Source organism: Adiantum capillus-veneris, chromosome 16, assembly GCF_014529385.1.
Source record: "Adiantum capillus-veneris isolate H3 chromosome 16, ASM1452938v2, whole genome shotgun sequence".
Taxonomy (NCBI): Eukaryota; Viridiplantae; Streptophyta; class Polypodiopsida; order Polypodiales; family Pteridaceae; genus Adiantum; species Adiantum capillus-veneris.
This window is the reverse complement of record NC_140946.1, coordinates 43,078,779-43,087,996: the sequence shown is the minus strand read 5'-3', so window position 1 is coordinate 43,087,996 and position 9,218 is coordinate 43,078,779.

Sequence of the window (9,218 nt, the reverse complement as noted above, 5' to 3'; positions counted from 1 at the left end):
GAGAATTTGGGTACTAAGTTGAATTTCTCTTTGGCCTATCACCCACAAACAGATGGCCAAAGTGAAATAGTACATTCAACTATCATTGATCTACTTAAAGCCTATGTTACGAAGTAGATCAAAGAGATCAATAGGTAAGTATTTACCCTTAGTAGAGTACGCGTACAATAACACTGTGCATACTTCTATTGGAAAAGCACCCTTCAAAGTAATTGGAAAAAGACCCAAACTCCCATTGATAGTCAAGAAACTTGGGAAGGTATATGATGTGCTGATGAGTATAACAGAGATATTAAAGAGTCAATTCAAAAGACCAAAGAAACTATATTTATCATGGAACAAAAGCGAAAGGCTGCAGATGATAAGCATTGACGAACCTTGACCTTCAAGAAAAATTATTGGGTATTGCTCAAGTTTCCAAAAGCACGTCTAAGTCACACTACAGGCAAGGGAACACAAGGATTCCCTACGGGTCATCAGAAATATTATGCTAAGTCGGCAAAAATATATTATGGCCCTTTTCAAATTCTTAAGCCTATCAATGAAACAACTATAAGTTAAGGTTACCAAATACTTGGATCATTCATAATGCCTTTCAAGTGAGCCTCTTGAAATCTTATAAGGGCGACCCCCCCAAAGAATCAGTAATTGAAGAATCACCTGAGTTTGATGGTCAATAAGAGATTTTGCAGTCAGGGAGCATCCTACAACACGAAGATAAGGTTTTAAGAAGTGGTAAGATTACCCGACGATATCTTGTCAAATTTAAAAATTGTCTTTTTGAAGATGTAAGGTGGATGCAAGACTTCCAGCTCAAGGATAATGTCAACCTTGTAAATACTTACAATGACTCATGTCACAGGTAAGAACCAGGTATGAAAAAAGTATATTTTTAATAAAGAATTTTGTCTTGTATTGACTCTAAAATTTCTTTTAAATGTTCATAAGTTTTAAGTGTATGCATACCATATGTCATAAAAACTAATATCTAATTCTTCCAAATTATTTTCTCATGTTAAACTGATCATTTAATATGGGGAAGTACCAGGGGAGTAAAAGCTAGAATATTGGTAAGGCTGTCAGACCGGTCTATGCAGGGATCCAAAGGAGGGAAAATAGGAATCCAAAGGGGGACAATCTCAAAAACAGCAATGTGCTTCGATGGGACTTAAAAAGACCTAATGTTCAGCTCCATTAAGACTTCCATAGGCTAAAGTTCCTAAATTTAATTCAATTGTCCAATGGCCAAAGTAGGGGAAAATTGGATGGCCATGGGAAGACTAAAAAGTATTCCCACATCCCTAGGAAGGAGGGGGCGAGCCCTAATGGTAGGGGATGAGAGAGATGTTGAAGATGATGAAACAAGAAACAGAAGGAAGACAGCAACTCAGAGTAGGAAGAAGATGGAGAAGGAGAAGACACAGAGCTTGTGTACGAGATCTCTGTAGTCTCTCTCTCTGTACTGGAATAATAGTATATGTTCAAACTCAGAGCTACAAAGCTTATATGAAACCCTAAGAGATAAGGTGTCCTTTCACACCGGATGTCCAGGGGGAAAAACCCAGTGGGAGAAAAGTGCCCCTGGTGAAGCGCGTATACACACTAACACTACTACATGTCTACAAATCCCCCCTGTAGTGATAGTGTGAATCCGTACAAGGTAGCAGATCATCATGTGTATGAGAGTAAGCCCAAAGCTTTTCGGAAAGCTTCAAACTTTTCTCGTGATAACGCCTTCGTAAATAGATCTGCAATGTTATCCTGTGTAGGACAGTAAGTTAGTGTGATCTCCCCTGCATGTAGCCTTTCCCTGACATAGTGGTAGTGAACCTCTATGTGCTTTGTTCTTGCATGAAATACTGGATTCCTTGCAACTGCCATAGCACTCTGACTGTCAGTGAAAATGGTAGTGGGTGCCTGTTGACACTCACAAAGATCTGCCAATAACCTGCGTATCCATACACAATCAACTGTTGCCGTGAAAGCTGCCCTGTACTCAGCTTCACAAGTTGATGTAGCCACTGTGGGTTGCTTCTTACTTAGCCAAGATATACATGCATTTCCCAAGAAAAAACAATTGCCACTTGTGGAATGTCGTGTGTCAAAATCACTAGCCCAATCTGAATCGCTGTAACCAAGAAGCTGCATAGAACTGTGCTTTCCATACATATCCCCCCTTGGAAAGAACATGGCAAGATTAGGGGTACCTGAAAGGTAACGAAGTATGCGCTTCACAGCCTGCCAATGATGCATACCTGGGCTGTGCATAAATCTGCTTGCTTGTGAAACCCCAAATTGAATGTCTGGACGAGTGTTGCCTGCCAAATATATCAAGCAACCAACCGCTGCTGCATAAGTATGTACATCAAAAGGTTCTCCAGCATCGTGCATGCTCAACTTTGATCCAGTTTCTACGGGTGTAGAGATTGGCTTACAATTTTGCATACCAAACTTGTCCAAAATTTTATGCAAATATTTTGCCTGCAACATGTATATGCCATCCTCTGATTGCACAAACTGAATACCCAAGTAATAATGTAGCAAACCAAGATCAGACATCTCAAAGGTTTTTCTCAAAGCATCTTTAAACGCTTCAATTTCATCTGCAGTATTGCCTGTAAGAAGCATATCATCCACATAAAGTGTTAGCATAATGAGAACTCCATCTCTCTTTTTGACATACAAAGTACTTTCTGTTGGACTATTCTGAAATCCCTGGCCAATCAAATAAGTATGTATCTTCTCATACCATGCTCTTGGAGCTTGTTTGAGACCATACAAAGCTTTACGCAATCTACATACCTTTTGCTCTTGACCTTTTACAACAAAACCACTTGGTTGACTTACATAAACTTCTTCCTGCAAATCACCATTCAAAAAAGTAGTTTTGATATCCAACTTATGCACTTTCCAACCATGATGAGCAGCAATTGCAACTAGTGATCTAACTGTGGACGCACGAGAAGTAGGAGCAAAGGTTTCATCATAATCTATGCCTTTCTGTTGCGCATAGCCTTTTGCCACAAGCTTTGCTTTGTACCTGTCAACAGTACCATCTTGTTTCCTTTTTACCTTAAAAACCCACTTCGTACCAATAGGCTTTTTACCTGTAGGCAAGTCCACTAGATCCCATGTATGATTCTTATGAATAGAATCAATTTCTTGATGCATAGCATCTTTCCACTGAACACACTCTAAAGCTTGTTCAAATGAATCAGGCTCATCTGCATCACAAAGAGTGCTAAAGCAAGCCAAATCTACTTGCTCTCTGCCAAAAGTAGTACCAGCACGTGTTTTTCGTGGCAACGGTGCATCCAACTTGCTATCCTGCAAAGTTTTCTGAACCCATTTAGGCAAGGTTCTTTCATCCCTGAGAACTTCTTGCTCTTCACGCACAATTTCCTCTACATCATGAGGTGTCACATGCTGATCAAAAGATTGATCAAGATTATAGCATTATCGAAAAGATAACCGTTGTTTCAAGTGCGGGGAGCAAGGGCATGCCTATCATGCTTGCCCCCACAAGAATACACGTAATGAGCCTCCTAGAGCTACCTTGGTCAAAATTCAAGAAGAGGATGCTCATCACAAGATCTCCTCTCGGTCATGCTTGGGGAAAGGTAAGAGAACATGATGCTTTCATTCTCTTTGACCCTGATTCTACTCACAATTTCATATCCACAGAGTTGTCCACCAAGCTAGGCATCCAAGCCTATGAGATGGGAGATGTCCTACGTGTTGATGGTGCTTTCAAGGGGCAGAGAAGCCTCAGTCACTCCCTTAATTAGGAAATTGAGGCTCCATGTCCAAAGCTATGGACAAGAAGAATTTCTTTATCTCTCCTATCGCATGGCTGCCAATGTTAAATTCCCTGAAAGACAAATCTACTTTAGGTTCATGGAAAAAGATATGTACATAGATGCTAAGGAGTTGGGTAGTACCATACCCATTGTACATAAGCAAGCTTTCAATAATTCAATAAAGAGCTTAAAGATTCTCAAAATGAACCTAATGTTTTAGCAAAAGAAGATGTAACCAATAAAAAAGAATTAGAGTTATCCAAGTTCCTCAAGGGATTCCGAGATGTTTTTATTGACGACTTCCCTTGTGAACTACGTCCCAAACGAGAGGATGACAACCATGCAATTCAACTTCTTCTAGGAAGCTCACCGCCTAATAAAATTTCTTGTCAAGTTTTCCAAGCTCAATAAGAGGAGATTATGCAGCAAGTACATGAGTTGGTCGAGGAAGGCATGGTTAGGCCTAGCTCATCTCCACTTTGTTCACCAGTGTTATCAGTGCAAAAGAAAGATGGCACATATCGTATGTGTGTCGACTATAGAGCATTAAATAGGATCACTATTAAGAATAGGTTTCCCGTTCTACGGGTATTTGATAAGCTGCAGGCATCGACCTACTTCAATAGGATTGATCTAAAAAGTGGCTACCATAAAATAAAGATAGTTGATCAAGACATTGTAAAGACTGCGTTTCGCACTATTTTTGGTCTTTACGAGTACATTGTCATGCCTTTTGGCTTGACCAATGCACTAGCCACATTTAACCGCTCGATGGAGAAGCTATTCAGGCCTCACCGAACCTATACTGAAGTGTTGTTTGATGATATAATCATCTACTGTAATTCATTAGATGAACACAAGGCCTAATCCAAGGAATCTACATGAACTAAGAAGCTTTATAAGTATGTGTGCATACTATAGACGCTTCATAGAGAAGTTCTCACAAATTGCGGGACCATTACATGACCTAACAAAGAAAAAAGTTAGGTATATATGGTCCACCAAGGAGAACAATGCTTTCAAAAAGCTTAAAGAAAAGCTTATCTCTCAACCTGTGCTTACACTACCGGATCTCTCAAAGCCATTTGAGGTCCAATGTGATGCTTGTGGTGATTTCCTTGGAGCTTTTTTGCTCCAAGAAGAGCACGCCATAGCCTATGAAAGTCGAAGGCTCGACCCCATTGAGCAAGCTCTAGGCATATATGAGAAGGAACTCTTAGTAGTTCTACATGCTCTAGATTCATGGAAGCACTATTTATTGGGGACTCCTTTCATTGTGCGAATGGATCACCAAAGCCTTAAGTACTTCATGATGCAAACCAAGCTCTCCGACAGACAAATGAAGTGGAAAATTTGCTTTCGTAATTTCATTTTCATATCACTCAAATTGATGACAAGCATAATCAAGTGACCGATGCACTCTCAAGATGACCGAGAGTGAATGCAGTATCCATATCAACTCACAATGATCTATCTTCTATGATAGATGAGTACGCTATCGATCCCGATTTCAGAGATGTGATTTCAGTCCTTGCACTAGGGAAGAAGGAAGAACCATTTACCCTACAAGATGGTTATCTTCTCTATGAAAATAGACTATGCATTACTAACTCACTACGTGAGAAAGTAATGTACAAATCTCATGCTCCTCCTTATGCCGGGCATAGAAGGATTCAGTCTACTCTAAAAGGGACAGAAACGTACTTCTATTGGCCTGCCATGAAAGCAAACATACAAGAGTATGTTTCAAAATGTGTGGTATGCCAAAAGACGAAGTTTGATAGAGGGAAGCAACTTGGATTGCTTCAACCTTTTCCAATCCCTAATTCACCGTGGGAGAGCATATCCGTGGATTGTATCTTTGGATTGCCCAAGTCTATCCATGGGAATACAGGAATATGGATGATAGTAGAGAGGTTTAGCAAACAAGCACATTTTATACCTGTCAAAAAGACTATCAAGGCCCATCAAATGGCAACCCTCTTTATATCACAAATCTTCAAGTACCACTGCTTGTCAATGTTCATAGTGTCCTTATAGAGATCCTAGAATGACCAGTAATTTCTGAAAGGGTCTCTTTGAGAATTTAGGTACAAGGCTAAGTTTCTCTTCGGCCTATCACCCGCAAACGGATGGCAAAGTGAAATAACTAACCTAACGATTCTTGATCTACTAAAAGCTTATGTCATAGAAGTAGATCAAAAAGTCTCAATGGGAGAAGTACTTACCTTTAGTGGAGTATGCTTACAATAACATTGTACATACTTCCAAGGGAAAAGCACCCTTTGAGGTGATAGAGGGAAGATCAAAAAGTCCCCTGCTACTCAAGGTACATGGAAAGATCTTCGCTGCAGATGAATATGGTCGAAACTTGCAAGAATCTTTTCAAAAGATTAAGGATGCTATATCCATCTTCAGCAAAGGCAAAAGGTTGTTGTTGATAAGCACAGAAGAGCCCTAGCCTTTAAACAAAATGATTGGGACGTCTTGCTTAAGTTTCCCAAGGCTCGATTAAGGCAAACGACGGGCAAGAATCCTACGGGACACCCAAAGTACTATGCTAAGTTAGCAAAAGGGTACTATGGCCCCTTTCAAATTCTTAGACCAATCAATGAGATGACCTATCAACTCAAGTTGCCCAACCATTGGCTCATACACAATGCCTTCCATGTGAGCCTACTAAACCCTTACAAATGAGAGCCACCTCAAGAAGCAATCATTGAAGACCCACCGGAGATCGAGGACCAAGAAGAGGTGTTGTAGCCCGAGTCCATTCTCCGACATGAAGACAAGGTATTGAGAGGCGGTAAGACTATCCGAAGATAAGTTTAAAAATTATCCTTTTGAAGATGCTAGATGGATGCAAGGCATACAATTAAAGGATAACCTAAACCTTGTCAATGCTTACAATGATTTCCCAGAGTAAGCAAATGTAAATAGGTATAAATGAACAAAGTTCTTGTCTTATAAGACTCTCTTTTTCTTTATTGTGCACAAATGTTAATAAGTATGCATGCCTAGGATCATGTTTGTGGAGGCGACGTCTCCCAAACACTAAGTAGAGTTTGTCACTCTACTATGGAAGATTGATACAAACTAATGTGCAGACATGCTTGCGGCAACTAAGGCTCTCAAGCACCAAATGGACTAGTCATCCATTCTGGAACGGTGTCGTAGGGTAAACTAGGGATCCTCTACCCGCTAGCAAACGGACTAATGACAAGGCTTTATCTTCTCTATCTCATAGTCGAGGATGACTATGATTTCAAGAGAGAGGTAATGTCATAAAAACAAATATCTAATTCTCCCAAATGATTTTCTTATGTTAAACTGATAATTTAATATGGGGAAGTACCAGGGGAGTAAAAGCTAGAATATTGGTAAGGCTGCGAGACCGATCTCTGTAGGGATCCAAAGGAGGGAAAATAGGGATCCAAAGGGGGATAGTCTCAAAAACAACAATGTGCTTCAATGGGGCTTAAAAAGACTTGAGGTTCAGCTCCATTAAGACTTCCATAGGCTAAAGTTCCTAAATTTAATTCAATTGTCCAATGGACAAAGTAGGGGAAAATTGGATGGTCATGGGAAGACTAAAAAGTATTCCCACATACCTAGGAAGGAGGGGGCGAGCCCTAATGGTAGGGGATGAGAGAGAAACACCCACACACACTCCCAATCTCTCCCCAAAGGGAAGAATGGACACATGGCAAGCTCCTAGGCCAGTTGCCCCCAATTTCCCCTCAAATCCTATCAGATGGCCATAGAGGTGGACCAATGAGAATTAGGCTAGAGTAAAATTAGTCTAATCAATTTAAAAATGCTTGATAAAAGAACCAATAGAAATTAAGCTCCTTAGAAGACTATTGGACAGTCTACCAAGGGATCCAATGAGCATCCAACAGCCCAAGGGCTTGCCTGATTCCTATTGGCTAGAAGACTAAAAGGTCCAATGAGAGTTTAAATGAATTATTTAATTACCTAAAGCTCTCACAAAAGGGAAAAGGGGGACACATGTCACAAGCTATCAATTATGCTTCTAATTTGTGATTGGCTAGGCTTTATAGGAGCTAATGGGAGGCCAACATGAGTAATTAGCAAGAGGGGTCGACCAAGAAGAGAGAGAGGGCTACATTTTTGTCTAACACAATGCTACACACACACACACACACACAACTCATGTGTGCAAGAAGAAATCCATCTCCTTCTCCAAGCATTGAGAAGTAGAGGCATACACCAACAACTCTTGGCTATGGAATGCAAATCCAACCAAGAGCCAAGCTTCAATGGCATGCTCATCTCCTCTACCATGCTAATTACTAAGCTAAGCTATGCTATTAGAGTGACTATGTGAGGAGAATACTTCTTTCTCGTAAGATACATCTTCTTCCTCTCAATCATCCTCATTCCGTGCTGGCCCTCACCATTTTTTGAAGGTGTGTGAGGTCTTGGGACTGAGGCTAGGGACACTAGGTGTGTTTTTCAAGCATAATTTGTTGCATGAGGCTTCTATCTTCATTGCACCAACGAGTTTTGTCAAGGAACACAAGAATTGTATTGTACAAAAGTCTCCTTTGATGGAGAAGCTATAATACAAAGCCTTCATGGAGGGGGGACCGGCTCCATGTAAATCCGGTCTTCAACTGCTGTCAATTGTTCTATTTCTCTCTCTTTTCAAGTATTGTCAATGCCAGATTAGCTAGGTGTAAATTGCTATGTTGCTTTCTCAAATTAAGTACTCTCTCTATGATCATTAGGAACTTGTTCTTAATGAAATGCTCACTTTGTTATCAATTTCCGCTACACACAAGTTACTAGTGCATTAAATGTTACACCATATATCACGCTTGCGGTAGCTCAATCTCTCAAGCATCTGGTAGACCTTGCCAATCTACTATGAAAGATGATTAGGGCTAAGTAAAGACATGCTTGTGACAGCTAAGCCTTCCAAGCACCGAGTAGGGGGTACCAGCTGCAACAAATTCATAAAATCAAACAATAGGCAAGTAGATTCTCTCTATTTTTGGGAGCAGAGAGAGGACGTCTGAGTGACATCCTGCAAACAAGGGGGTGGGGGAGCTAGGGGGGCTAATGCAAAACGCCCTCCAGTTATGGCAGCCTGCGGCCATACCCCGAGAGTTACAAGTAGAATTAGTCTCTCCATAATGGAAGAATGTCGATGGGTAAAAAGGGATCCTCTACCCAAGGCAAGATGACTAGCTATGACTTGATTTTTCCACCCCATAGTTGAGGACTACTATGATTTCAAGGGAGAGGTAATGTCATGAATATTAATTTCTAACCTTCTAAAAGAATTTTCCAACTTAAATTGGTCACTTAAGTCTAGGAAAAATAAAAGTGAAATTGATTAGTGTTGATGGACCAACCGGTCAAGGCTTGGGACCAAAAGGGGAAAGCCAT